General features: G+C 44.4%; 1 protein-coding gene across 5 annotated transcripts in view; it reads left to right on the top strand.

The window, feature by feature from the left end:
- Positions 1-4,360: 4,360 nt before the first annotated feature.
- The window catches only part of CILP (cartilage intermediate layer protein), a 41,459-nt gene continuing 30,541 nt past the window's right edge, over positions 4,361-15,278 (top strand). For all 5 annotated transcript variants that reach the window (XM_061595553.1, XM_061595552.1, XM_061595557.1 and 2 more), the window contains exon 1: positions 4,361-4,507. The gene's annotated coding sequence lies outside the window, so the exon portion shown is untranslated. The remainder of the gene's footprint in view (positions 4,508-15,278) is intronic.

Here is a 15,278-nt window from a genome sequence, read left to right on the forward strand (position 1 = left end):
TGAGAAACTTGAGAACTTCAGCTGCCCCAACATCAGCCTTTGCCAGCGTGGTGCCCTCCAGATGTTTTAGATCATAACTCCCACCAGTCTCACCCAGCCATCAAGGAAGCTCTTTTGTATCCAGTAGGATTTCAAAATACAGCCTTTTTGTGTAGAATTGGCACTATTCCCGAAGAAGAGAAATCTGAAGCACTTTTTAAAAAGCAGGGGGGAAAGACAGGGGTTTCAATGCTGGGTGCTTCCAGAGTGTTGCTATTTTCTGGGGGGAGGGGCAGAATTCAGTCACTTATTGTCAAATTCAGGTTGTGCAATTGCAGTTGATTTAGTGCTTTTGTGCAACAAACTCACTTCCCCCACTCCCCAAATCAGACTTCTTGCAGGAAGGAAAGTGACAGGGAAATACACTGTAAAGTAAGGGATAACAATTGTTTGATGCAACGTCGTATAACCTCTCAGGTTAAATCAGAATTAATGCTTAATAGCTGATGTCGTCTAATCTCCCTGCTCAAGGGTCTGAGAGCTAAGAGAAATATCTCGAGCATAATTATTTTGGAGCCAAGTATGAATTTATTCCAAGGGCCCCCTCCCACACACATCCCATGTGTCTATCCCATGCACACAATCTGAAGAGACACAAACCGTTTCTATTTTAATTCTGAAACTATGTTTTCTACCTCCCAGTACAGAGACTGTCTGTGACATGATGAAGAAAAGTTGGGGTTAGCCCTGTTGCACACAGATCCTGCTTTCAGGCCTCCCATAACCCTCTGGCTGGCCACGGTGAGAACCAGATGGTGGACTAGATAAGCCTTTCGTCTTATCTGGCGAGGCTTGTCTTAAATGTCTTATATTCTAAACTCAGTTTTGTTCTATAGGTCCTCTTACTCGCCTTGAGATTTTGTGAACAAGTTGCATTGTAAACATCAAAATCCATGTTTAAAGATTGCAAAATGCTGACCTGGAGTTTTATCATTTGTGCTCAAGATGTTTTCCCCAACATGTCCTGAGACAAGCTGCCCACATTTTTTGCGCTGGATTTTCAGCAGTCTTTGTACAGAGGGCAGGCTTTCACTGTCAAAGAACTTTATTTCCAAAAGGCAAAATAATTTGCTCAGTTTTCTATTTTCCTGGCTGGCATAACTTACCCACCTCCTCCTTGATAGCCACCTGTTCCAAACTCTCTAGCTTAAACTGCAAATAGCTGACAATCTGCACTATACTTCCGAATGATTCATCCAACGTTAAAAATCTGGAAATGTGCAGACATGAAATTACGAGTGAAGACAGATGCAATGAGAGAAGAGAAATCACAGCAGGCTGTGAAGTGAAAGTCACCACCCTAAGCTCCTTGCAGTAATGAAAAGATAGAATTTTAATAAATAATAAAGCCAAGTTAGCAAGATGAGTGCATCAAAAACTAGCAAAGCCAGGCTTGACCTGACTGCCATGTGTAAGGTAGGCTGCCCACATTGGGGGGGAAAAGCGACATGGACATTTACCTGTTAATGCATTTATCTTTCATTTTATAAAAAGAGTGGAAATGTTTCTAAAACAGCCTCAGGAAGGGTAGTGAACCTCTGATAATCCTTGCCTTGATGGGAGATGGAGGGAAACAGTGGTGGCTGATGGCTACATGTCAGTGGCGCAGTGGAATCCGCTCTGGATTTCAGCACCGTGGACAGCTTCTCGAAAGTTCAGACTAAAATCTGAAGTGGATTCCCCTGCCCCACTGACATGCAGCCACCATCTGCTGCTGGAGAGAAATATGTGTGTGTAGAAACCTCTGACTTCTGTGTGGCTGGGATGTAGCCGACTGTCAAGGATGGAAAGATCTGTCAGTTTTGATTCTCTCCGTTTCGTATTTTTCCGATCTTAAATTGGAACCAGTGCTCCACATTTCTGCAGAGATTTGTGTTTTTTCTAAATCCTCATGAAAATTCTTCAGCATTTTACTGCGAATTTCCCCCAGTACATTTTTGTATGCAGTTTTGACTCATGTACACATTTTTGCGAGCAATGTCCCCTGATGTAATGTATTTGGTATGATATTTTTGCGTATTAATTTTTAATGCATCATTTCCCCTAATATATGCATTTTTGTAAACAGTGGTTGGTTGGAGAACTGCATTGCAAAATTCAAATATGTGCAAATTTCGAAGGATGGCTGCTCTTTGGTTCTCAGTGTTTCAGAAAGTGTGAATTTGAGAGATTCAGCCTTAAATGTGAACTGAATTGAACGTCTTCCTCAGCTCTATCTACTGTATAAAGGTAGGAGTCATACCTGCTAATCCACCTTTTTTTTGTCTTAGGCCCCACCCAACTCTGGCATGCAGCCTCCAGAAGGTTGCCCACAAGGGAATGTGGCCCTCAGGCTGAACGAGTTTTCCCACCCCTGGCACCAGGGGTGGCAAGGGCGGAGGCACCACCCAACCAGCTGCCTGAGCATGTAGCTTCTGTGACAAAGTTGCAGGGCTTGACCCTGGAGATGAAAAGTGTCATCTTGATGGGCATTCGAGAAGGAAGCAGCACCAACACAAGACCTGCCAGTTGCCTGAAGCAGCCCAATAAATGTCGCTGCTTCCTCCAGCCTCCTCTCCTGTGCCTGAGTTTTTGCTTCTGCAGAAGTGGGGGCGACATGGGCAAGCCATTGCGGGAGGATCCCGCATGGGGTGACTGAAGCGAGTTTCTGCTAGTGCACCTGTTGCATTGGATTCCTCTGTTGGGCAACATTAACTTGTTTGCTAGTGCAAAAGCACTTGAGCTAGAGGACAGAGAATGCTGAATATAGTACATAAGTTTTAAAGAGGTATTCAAAGGATGCCATTGTCTCTGTCCCATGAATTACCCAAGGGAGACCATTTCAGAGGATGGGTGCTAACACCACAAAGGCCTGCTCCTGTGTGGTCGCTAAGTGATAATCCACTAGATACGGAACAACCAGCAGGATCTCCTCAGAATATCCTAAAGATTGGCTTTGTCTGTAGTACAGAAGGTGGTCTGTTAATCAGAACATTTGCTCAAAACAAGCTTCGTCTGGAAGCAACCACAATTTTCCAAGAAAGAACTCGGAGCTCTAGACAACAACAGAAGCAATATGAACTGTATGAAGTCAGACAAAAAGTGGGGCGTATGTGTGGCTTCTCTGTGTGGTGCCTTTTGTGTATAAAACATGTTCCCAAACAAGAAGTACCTAGCATACAAGTAAACTTGGCATTAATATTTGTTGACGGTATTATTTTTCGGCTGGATCAGTGCAGACGATCGCTGAGCAAATGGAATATCTGCTTAGCTTACTAGGAAGCCTCAGTGTCTTTCGGAGAAGACTGTCCTGACAGCCAAAATTAACAACCCATTCAGGGGGACACTCGACCATGAGCAGTTAGCTGCACAAACAGGTGTGATCGTTGTTCACCACATCACCACCTGGCATCAAGGCTGTCCATTACTGTGAGCTTATTCACAAAATCAGTCAACCTGGTGCCCTCCAGATATTTTGGACTCTAATTCCTGTCAGCACTAGCCTGCATGGCCAACGGTTAGGGGTTATGTAGTCCAGTGGTTCCCAGGCTTTCTTCCAACAGACCGCTTGTAAATTGCTGAGGCCGTGCTTAATTGTTTTTCTGCCTGTTATAGCAATTGTAATGTGCTGTGTGAGACACTGTATGATGTTTTGCACTATATTTTAATTGCTTGTTTTATTTCTTATATATTGTATAGAGTTCCATAGAATTCAAATTGTAATACAATCTAAGAGAAGCAATAGAAGTAGAAATAAAGATCAATAAGAATATTTGGTGCGATGGATGCTCAGTCTCCCACAACCTTCAACTGCAAATCCACAGACACACTGCAGACCACCTGAAAGAAGCTCACAGGCCACTAGTGGTATTATGCAGACCACTGTTTGGGAACCTCTGATGTAGAACACAATCTCCAGAGGGCACCACGTTGACTACCCCTGGTGAATGGGAGCCTCCAAGCAACATATCTCTGAATACGACTTACCGGAGAACAGCAAAGGGAGGTGGACATTGCTCTGACGTCTTGCTGGGATCAGAACCTAGGCCTGATCTTCTAGTAGGGATTCTTACTATGATTTTACAGATCACTATGTTATTAGCATCTCTAGAAAAACAAGGCTGAATGTAATCTAGTTTTCCTTTGAACACAAAGACTGGCAGTAAAGCTGTTCATGAAAACAAGATGAATGATGCTTTTTGGCTTCCTTAATCCATGATGGTGATACACTCACATATCCTCAAGAAGCTCACTTCTGGCTCCTCCCTGAGTCTGTCTGACCATCTGACACACACACGCATTCTCTCTCTCTCTCTCTCTCTCTCTCCTACCCTGCTATTTGCCTGGAGCTGACGGGAGTTGCAATGGAAATCATCTGGAGGGTTGGGCACCAGGCTGGCAAAGACTCCACTGGAGCTCAGAGTTCCAGAGTTCTTGCAAAAGAAATTGAAAACTTCCCCGGTTTGTGTGGAGTTGAGAGAAGCAGTCTGTAAGTGTGTGTTTAATTATTGGCCTGTTTACGGTTCCCTTTGGTGACAAATGTGTTTGTTTAGCATTCAGAATGAAATGTTTTAAGATAAGAATCCCATGCCTTCTTTTGATTTGCGGTGTATGAAAAGAGGACATGGAGTTCTGGTTTCCACCCCCGGCCGCCTCCACCAAGATTGCTGATGCTTTTTCCAGCTGTGCTATATGCATTTGGCAGATGTCAGCTTCCGCACGCATCACTAGTTCTCGCACACAGCCATTCGAAAACGCAGACTTACCAATGCTGCTTTCAGCACTTCACGTAATCTTTCTTCAGTATCAGTCAGGAAGGTACGTGTAAAGTAGAGCCAGGCTTTCAGTCAAGATTGACATGTCACAGATGTTAACAAAACAGACAACACTTTTGGAGAGCAGGCTTGGCATGCCAAAGATTTGCTGCAGCTCAGTGGTAGAGCATTTGCTTTAGATGCAGAAGGTCCCAGGTTCAGAGGTGTAATCATTTGGGGTTGCAGGGGGTTGTAGACCTCTTACTTTTTGGGGAGCAGGGTGCCAGCAGGGTCCCTATGTACAAACAAATCAGCATGACAGGGGAGCATGTTCACCACTGACTTGGCTAACAACGTGCTTCCTTGTCCTTTTTTGCTGATTGGAGCCAGTCAGAGTGAAAGAAGGTGAGTCAGTCACTGAGAAGATTCTTTTCAGTAGCTAACACATGCCTCCCCTTTCATGTTGATTGGCTCCTAGGGTAAGTGAAAAGTGAGCTTCGTGGCAAAGTACCTTGGGCTGTAAACCAGATCAAAGCGTTTCCATTGGCCACACCTGGAGGGGGAATGGGTTGATCTGCTGATCAGCTGCAAAATCTCTTTGTAGCTGATTTGTTTTTTAAAAAAGTACTTGAGGTGCTCCCACCAAGTTTTACAGTAAAAAGGCGAGGTTTGACTAGCATCATGTGCTCCCATTTCCAGAACAGAGAGGTGGAGACACACTGGAACTGGCAGAACAGGGAGTGTTTCTACCCCTGGTCTCTGAAATCCTTGCCTTCATTTCAGAGTTTTTAAAAATCAAAACATTTCTGGCAACATTTAGCCCCCAGAGAGGTGAGGGGAGAACGCCTGGGGGCCTGGACTGTGAAAAAACAAACAATACATTGCAAAATAAATGTTGGTACCTCAACAGACCAGAGAGTAGCTACAAGGTATGTTGCTAAATCTCAGCATACCCAAGTCTTCTTGGATAACTTTTACAGAGAGTGGGACGGGGGAGTGCGACCTTGCTCCTACGCCTCAGTCTCTCTGCGGCTTTTGATATAGTTGACCGCGGTACCCTCCTGGACCAGCTCCATGGAATCGTGGGAACTGGGGGCACCGTGTTACGGTGGTTGCACTCCTACCTACAGGACTGAGCCCAGAGAGTAGCGTTGGGTGACTGTCTTTCAGCCCCCTGGCAGTTGTGCTGTGGGGTGCCGCAGGGTACCATCTTGTCCTGAATGCTATTTCATATCTATATGATGCCCCTGGGAGTGGTCATTAAGGGTTTGGGGGCAAGGTGTCATCAGCACTGTGCTCTATTGCTCCACAATATCTCAGTCGGGCCCTGGATGGTGCTTGGATACAGTGGTGGGGTGCATGAAGGAAAATAAGCTGAGCTTGAGTCCTGGCAAGATGGAGGCTCTGTGGGTGAGTGGGTCCTGTGTCCAAGAAATTGCCTGCCCTGGTTGGGGTTGCACTCTTCCTGAAGGAGCAGGTACGCAGCCTGGGAGCGCTTCTGGATCCAGCGCTGCCACTAGAGGCCCAGGTAGACTCAGTGGCTTGAAGTGCCTTTTATCAGATGCATCCGGTGACACAGCTATGGCCGTTCCTGGACTGGGAGAGTTGGGCAGAGTGGTTCAGGCTTTGGCGACTTCAAGACTGGATGACTGCAATGCGCTTTATGTGGGGCTTCCCCTGCGCTGGACCCATAAACTGCAGCTGGTGCAGAACGCTGCAGCCCGATTACTGACAGGAGTAAGCCCCTGCTCAGGGATCTGCACTGGTTGCCAGTTTGTTCAAGGTGTTGCTATTGGTACATAAAGCCCTTAACAGCTTGGGACCAGTTTGCTTGCGGGACTGCCTTACCCCATATGTGCCTCCTAGAGCGCTTTGATCTGTGGAGCTGGCACTGTTAGAGGTGCCGCAAATACTCATGCTGCAATGGTAAGAAATGTTTAGTGCGCAGCAAGTACTCTTTGGAACTTCCTGCCTACTGACATCAGGCGGGCACCTTCACTGTGTTCTTTTCGGCACCTGTTTAAATTTTTTTTGTTTGAACAAGCTTATCCAAACACATAGATGCTCATCTATTTTTAATCTTTTCAGTCTGTTGCTATTTTAATTGTTTTTTTAAAAAATTAATTACTTGTTTTTAACTGTTTCATTGATAATCTTTTTTTTGTAAACCACTAAGAGTTTTTAAAAAATGAAGCAGTATATACATTTTGTTGGATAAAATAAATTTTGAAAAAAGCACCAGCATTTATTAATACGATTCTCCCATGGCAAAGCGCAACCAGAACTATTGTAGTAGGCCCCAGTTCACAGTTCAGTATTAACACAACTAATTAAGTAGTTTAGTCATGCAGTACTACTAAAAATGTTAAATTTATTTATTTTCACTTGGGTTTGTGAACAGTGTTCTTTCTAATAAACATATTAACTATCCTATTCCGATAGGTTTCTTTCATTTATTTTCAGTCTTTCGCACCCTGAGAAAAACTTGTTTAAAGAAAGTAGTAACATTTGTCAGCGTTTGGAAAAGTTACTTTTTTGAACTACAACTCCCATCAGCCCCAGCCAGCATGGCCACTGGACTGGGCTGATGGGAGTTGTAGTTCAAAAAAGTAACTTTTCCAAGCTCTGCATTTGGTTTGTGGGAAGATTTTTTGGGGGGGGGCTGGTCATACATCCTGTCCTGGGCCCATTGCCAGCTCTCAGTGGCCCTGCTGCTCTGTGCAGTAGTGTAGTGGCAAATTCAGAAGTGCAGGGTCCCTTCATGACAGTCCCAGCCATGCCACCTTCTAAGATTATACAACCTTCTAAAATTATAGAATAATCTGGCCAGACCTGAATGCTGCTTTCTGCTTCTCTGTCACTGTCACCATTTGGCTGTCCTTTCTCATGGTCAGAGATATTGCCTGAATTACTGAATTCAGTATTTACACGTTTATCCCCCGCTGCTACCAAACTGCTTTATGATGTAGATGGGATGCTGTCCTCAGGATTCGCTGTCTCTTCTGCAATTATGGAATGTTCCCTCTCTACAACTTGTGTTTGCTTTTTGAATTGTTTTGATGTGTTTTTCGTGCTTCTGTTTGCTGCCCCGGGCTCCTGCTGGGAGGAAGGGCGGGATATAAATCAAATAATAAATAAAATTGCTTGCTTGTGACTGACACTCATTGGGACTTTTCTCAGTTGCTAACATGCTCCCCTTTCATGCTGATTGGCTCATAGGATGCTGGAGACATAAGGACCCTGCTGGGACCTTGCTCCCCCCAAAATATGGGGTCTAAGAACACACACACCCGGGACCTCGGACAACTACAGCCTTGGCCTTGGGTATCTCTTTGGGGGAAGGTTGTTGTCAGGGAAGGATTTGGAGGCAGATGTCCTGGACCCCATGGACGAGAATGAGCACGAGGGGCCCCCAATGCCGCAAGGCTGCCTCACTACATTTAGAAGGATGATAGGAAGATACATTAGCATCTTTTCAAAAAGGGCGACATAGTCAGACTATTGTGTCCAGAACCCAAAATTACCTTGCTGCACCACTGAGGAAGAGGGGGAAGGGGGAGATTCAAATACCAGCATAATGGGGCTTGGGGTGCCCAATGCCAGACTCAGTTCTCTGTCTGTGGGCATCATCTAGGTGACAATACCAAATGCCGGCCCCTTCCCCTTCTCTGCCAGCACCTCTGTGCCTACAGGGCAAAGGTGGCTTACAGGTGAAACATTTGGAAAACTCTGAAATCAGGAGTGCAAAGAGGTCCTTGCAACCTTTCCCCCCCCCTTCAAGGGTGAATTCTCAAGCAATCTGCAGTGTTTGTAAAGTTTTTTTTATGTTGCTCAATGCTGCTCTGATGTTTTGCAAGAGAGTGGTATATAAATACTTTTATAAATGAATGAATGAATAAATAAATTAGGAAACATGTTTGCACAATCAAGGAGATCTGAGGTTGTTAACTAGGGAGGGGGGTATTCTGAATACCCAGGAGTATTAGAGCTCCTGAAAGTTTCATCCCATTTGGATGCAAATTTGGCAGGTATAAGATAGTTAAAGAGGGTTTGATCTGATATTGAGCATAATGGAAGTCCCCCACCTCCCATTTTTCTCCTCAAGTTCAGAGCAATTTAAAAGGCATTATTTTTTTCTTGTCTGTAAAATGGGCACCCTTTGTCTGAGCTTTCTGAAACTTGACAGGTTTAATGTCCTGTGGGAACAGTGTAATGTATGCAAATTTCATGCCATTCAGATTGAAAATGTCAACGTTTGGTTTCCATTTAGAGCCTCCATTTAAAATGGAAAGTTTAATTGGAAGGCGCCACTTATTTCATTGCCTCTCAGAACGGGCACCCTTTGTCCAATCTCCCTGACATTTGGCAGATATGATGCCCTGAGGGAGTAATATCACCTCTGCAAGTATCCCACCATTCAGATTTAAAATGCTTAACGTATAGATTGCAGAAAATGGCAATATTGCCAGCTATAAACCTATTTGCTCCTCTCTCTGACCCTGGACTCTACGTTCCCCATAGCCACTGCCGCTGCATATTATGGATGGCACATTGCCATGTGCATCAAACCACTGTTCATACAGGTACTTGCTGGTGGTGCACAAGACCTCTTACACCTGTAGGTCCAGAACTCACTCTGCCGCTGGTTTTCCACTGGAGGGTACATACCTCTGCCATTCTCCCACTCTACCTGTCTGGACTGGGAATGTATAGAAACTGGGACAAGCACTTTTCCCATACAAAAGTGTAGCGATTAGCATAACAGACGTGCTGCTGAAGGGAATCAGGGCAAGGTGGCCACTGATGTGGTTCTAATGGCGGAGCTGCAGCTCAGTGGTAGAGCATCCTCTTTGCACGTCGAAGGCCCCAGGTTGATCCAGGCAACCTGAATCAGCAGGCCAGGTTCAGTCCTCGGGATCTCCAGGCAGGGCCGGGGATATCCCCTGCCTGAAACCTTGGAAAGCGGCTGCCAGTCAGTGAAGACAATACTGAGCTAGATGGATCAATGGTCTGACTCCGTATAAGGCAGCTTCCTCTGTTCCTGTGTACCACACCCTTGTTGGCACAGTAACTGATGTAGCTTAACTAGTTTTCCCCAGCTGTGCTCTTCTTAGAACCATAACATTGACCTGTAAAGCGTCAAGGCATTGTCAGAGTTTTGATGATACATAGGGTGGTTTCCCAGTATCACAGCAACAGCCAGTCCAAAGGCAAGTTCATCCTGGGGTGTGCAGGCCTCAGAGGTGTCAGATCTGCTTAGCTGTTTTTACCAGAACCTCAAGATCTACCAACCAGAGTCAGGTGCAAAGGTCCCAAGGTAGGAATGGAAGACCAAGGTGCCTCTGAGTGGGATTGACAAATCCGTCAATTTCACTTTCTCTGTTTCCTATTTTTCCACTCTTAAGTGCAGTTCTGCACAACGGTTTGTGTTATATCTGCATCTCTCTATCTATTATCCTGTCCTTCCTTCTAGAAGGACCCCAGGGCGACAAGCAATAAAACATTAAAAACATCTTAAAAATAAAACATCTTTAAGGCATTAATTTTTTTTAAAAAAAAAATATATTTAAAAATAACCTTTAAAACATCTTAAAAGTCAGCATGAGAATTCATCAATATTTTAGTGGGCACCCACCCAGTGAATTTCATGGCTGAGGGGGATTTGAACTGAGGGCCGAGTCTGACACTCGATGACCGTTACGCCACACTGAGGCCTGTGCACATAAGCCCAAGTCTGGCGTCTTCCTGTGGGCTGTTGGTCTGGTACAACATCAAAGGCAGACATCTACCATCCCATCAGCTCTTCCCAAGAGTCCTCAGCACAACGGGACCTGCCTCACCGTGATGCTTAGGCGCCTACAGCCCCATCCCCGCGTCCCGGCCAGAGAAGGAGGAGCCATCCTTGCTGGCCACAGTGTGTGACTCATGTCTCTACCTTCTCCAAAACAGAAAATCAGTCACAGGCTGGTTTTGTCTAGGGAGCATCAAAACCGGGGACCTATTGGCACGGCACTGCCAAAGTAATCAGATTTCATTTCACTAACTAATAATCTCTGTGCCCCTCACATGGAACAACAGCCTTGGCTCCTTCCACAGCAGAGCAAAGCAACCTTAATTCAATTTTCCTTAGGAAGAAATGTTCTCTTCCCAAGGCCAAGAGCTCATCAGGCTTACTTTGCCTTGACGGAACTGTTTACGTTCAGGTTGCAGATTCATGAATGTAACCGATTATTTCATGTGGAGAGAGAAAAGGAAGAAACAAGAGGAATATACCAGCCAACTGAGCAGGAAGCAACCTGCCGTGGCCAGCTTCTGTGGCTCGTGGCCAGCTTCTGTGGCTGTTCCTTCAACAGAGGCTGTGTACACATCACACATTTAAAGGGCATTTATTTATTTTAATATTAAATTTATATCCCACCCTTCCTCCAAGAAAGATCCCAAGGCAGCATTTAAAGTATGTATGCACGCACACGCACATGTATTCTGGGTACTCTGTTAAGGGTGTTGGGAATTGTAGGTCTGTGAGGGGTAAACTACAGTTCCCAGGATTCTTTGGAGGGGGAAAATGTGCTTTAACAGTATGGTGTCTGTACACAGTCAGAGATTTAAAGGACAGGAATCGGCAGGCCAGATATTTCGTGACATGGAGAGGAACAGAATCATGTGCTAGGAGGACGGGGAACCTTCTTCAGCTCAAGGGCCACATTCCCTTCTGGGCAGCCTTCCAAGGGCCACATGCCAGTGATGGGAGGGGCCAGAGGCAAAAGTGGGCGGAGTAACAAATGTCAATTTTACTTTTGTACGTTAGGCTAGTTTCTTCACACTCTCTCTCTCTTTCCTCCATCCAGACAAGCAAAACTACAACTCCCATCAGCCCCAGCCAGCATGGCCACTGAGGCCTTCTTGGTCAAGTGAAATTTTAAGAGAGGCCAAAAGACTTTGGTCACATCCACATCGTACATTTAAAGCAGCATCATGCCCCTTTAAACAGTGATGGCTTCCCCCAAAGAATCCTGGGAACTGGAGTTTGTTAAGGGTGCTGAGAATTGTTAGGGGACCCTTCACACAGCTCCAGTTCCTAACAGCCTTCACAAGCTACATTTCCTAAGGATTCTTTGTTCAGTTGATGTAAGAGTCCTTTAAATGTATGCTGGGGATGTGATCTTTATTTTAGTGCAATTTCAGGGAGCTCAGCCTCTCCCAAGCTGGTGCCCTCCAAATGTTTTGTACTGAGGGGAGTTGTAGTCTATAGATAGCTATCAGGCTTGGAGGTGCATAGCCAGCTGAAGATGAAAAGGCTGACTCGCAGCTAAGAGCCAGCAGCAATAAAAGAGAAGGGCTCAGAGCTAAGGCACCTGCTTTGCATGCAGTTAGGCCCAGATTCAAATCCCCCCAAAACTGGTAGCAGACCTGAGAAAAAGAGACCCTTCTCTGCCAGAGAGGCATTTCCAGTTGCAGCAAACACTACAGGGCTAAATGGCTCTGTGGTTGGATTCTTTTCTGTTCGTTTAAACCAGCCTTCTCCACGCAGGGACCTTCCAGATGTTTGGGACTACAACTCCCATCAACCCCAGCCAGCGCAGTCTGATGACGCTGGGGTTGATGGGAATTGTTGGGGTTGACGGGAAGCTGTGCTGGGTGGGGTTGCAGGAAACTGTAATCCAAAACACCCAGAGGGTCCTAGCTTGGGGGAGGCAGATTTCATACGATGCAGGCTGCAATTTGAAGTGGGGAGGGGACAGAGGACTTAACTCTTTCCTCTCGTGCCCTTTTCCTACCCTCCCCAAAACCGCTTTTAGCTCTGTTGGGGAAAAGATCCAGTTAGTGGTTGGTGTTTAATTGTGGATGCCATAAGGTAGAATAAATGTAGAAATGAAGATGTGGACTTAGAGCTAGGGATGCGGAGAGAAATTTCATTCCGTTCACGTTTAAAGGCAAGCTTACCTAGTTCACACTTGCCAAAACAACATGTGAACTGAAACACAGCGATCCTTTGACATTTGTGCTTCTCTGAATTTTGCAGTTCAGTTCTCCAGCCATGTTAAAGAATGCATACACTAGACTAAAGTGTGCATATAAAGGCATTTATTAGTGAAAACAACAGACAAAAAGGCATTATATTAGGGAACACTGCCTTGCAAAAATATATATATGAACCAAAATTGCATAGAAAGATGTGTATATTCAGAGTAATGCACTGAAATGCTGATAAACTTACATGAGGACTTTTTTTTATTTTTTAAAAAATACACAAACAGATGTGGAAATACAGAGAGCTGAGGGGAAGACAGGAAAAATGAGAAACCCAAAATAGATTCGCCCGTTCTTAGGTGGAGCTCAAAATGTATGAGAGATGCATCCTTAGCAGAAGACTTTACTTTCCCCTTTGTTATGGCTTGCAATTTTAGTTAGAATACAGTCTAAAATAGTTTGTCTTCCTGTAATTTCCCATACGGGGGCCAGTAAAGAAACTGCTCTCCAGCAACAAGAGCCCACTGTAATGAAAAGGAGACAAAAACATTCCTTTTTGTTGTTATTGCAGTAACATTTAGTGATCTCATATGTTGCTCTTCTTTTACTGTGCAAACATAAATCGAACTCAGTGCAATCCGAGGGTGGTTATTATTTCTGGGACACCTTTGCCATTTTTTTCTCCTTTTGCCTTGGCCCCCATCTCACAGCAGAGTTCGGAAGGCTCTGAGCAGAGGCAGTGGCCCTCAATCCAACAAGCCTTCAAACACTCCCAGCCGGCCCTTTTCTGCCTCCTGCTCAAATTCGCACACGTACCTAGGAGAGTACTGGTCTGCTATCACTTTCTGTGTGCATAAAATTAACTTTATTTTTGCAGTGACTAGGGATGGGGGAGAAACTCAGTTCAGTTCACAGTAAAATTTATCAAATTTGCACTTTCCGAAAACAACCTGCGAACTGAAACACAGCGATCTCCTTTGAAATTTGTGCTAAGCCGAATTTTGTGATGCAGTTTTCCAATGTTTAGAAAAATGCATATATTGGGGGAAAATGTATATAAGAATTAATATATTAGTAAAAATAACATACAAAAATGCATTATGTTAGGAGAAAAGGCTTGCAAAAATGTGTAAATTTAGTCAAAACTGCATACAAAAATGTATTTATTAGGAGAAATTGCACTAAAATGCTGATGAATTTTCATGAGGATTTAAAAAAAATATCACAAATTGCTGCAGACATGTAGAGAACTAAATTTAAACATGAGAAACTGAGAGAATTGACATTGACAGATCCTGCCATCCAGATGCCCAGTTCTGTCACATTTCAGTCTCGCTGGTGCTCAGTCAACTCTATGATCCATTTCATTTTGTGCAGATATTTTGAAAGAAACCACAGAAAATCCACACTTAAATTTTGTCTGCTCTTTTTGCATAGATGACATACTTTAAAAATGTAAAATATACACCTTTCGATGCTTTTTGCATTCATCCTTAAAATATGCATTTAGTGCAGGTCTTTTATGCAGAACGTGTACTTTTGTATGCTCCTTTTTTGCACTGAAACTCTGGCTGGTTATACATCATAAAAGCACATAGACACACCCAGTCCGGGGAACTGTAGTTTATCTTTAACAAAGCTACATTTCCCAGCACCCTTGACAAACAACAGTTTCCCAGGATTCTTGGATGGGGGGATTGCTTTAAATGTATGGTGAGTACACAGCCCATATTGCAAAATCAGGAGAATCTGACTGGGGGTTGTGTTCTGATCCGCAAGCAGCTTTGCAGGCGTCGAGTTGGGTCAGTCTGCTGTGAAAAGTAGACTGAAGAATTTTCATCCCTATCCCCTAAGAGTGACCCCAATCAAAATAACTGGCAGGCATGCACAGGTGTTTTGGTTTACAAAGCCCTATACAGCTTGGGACCAGGATACCTGAAGGACCGTCTTATCTCTTATATACCCAGTCGATCACTGCGCTCTGCAGGTGAGGGCCTCCTGCAGATACCACCTTATCAGGAGGCCTGTTCTGTACAACAGAGGAAGCGGAGCTTTAGTGTAATGGCACTTGTCCTTTGGAATTCCCTCCCCTTAAATATTAGACAGGCGCCATCTCTGTTATCTTTTCGGTGCCTTCCTCTTTCAACAAGTCTTTTAAGTCAAGACCTTATCCCACTCAGCATCTGTGTTGGAGTTGTTTTTTAAGATTTTTTTTTAAAAATTAAGATGTTTTTAAAGAAGTTTTTAATATATTCTTGTTTTGTTTTAATATATTTTAGAGTCTTCTAAAGATGTTTTAGAGTGTTTGTACTGTTTTCATTTGCCGTCCTGTGCTCTTACCAGGAGGAAGGGCGGGATATAAATTTAATGAATAAATAAATAATAATGAATAATGGGAACAGAGGAAGCTTCCTTATACTGGGTCAGATCATTGGCCCAACTTGCTCAATATTGTTCACACTGACTGGCAGTGGCTCTCCAGGATTTCAGAGAAGGGTTATCTTCCAGCCCTGGGGGAGAGGCTGGGGACTGAAC

Source organism: Rhineura floridana, chromosome 14 (genome assembly GCF_030035675.1).
Source record: "Rhineura floridana isolate rRhiFlo1 chromosome 14, rRhiFlo1.hap2, whole genome shotgun sequence".
In the NCBI taxonomy this organism is placed as follows: domain Eukaryota; kingdom Metazoa; phylum Chordata; class Lepidosauria; order Squamata; family Rhineuridae; genus Rhineura; species Rhineura floridana.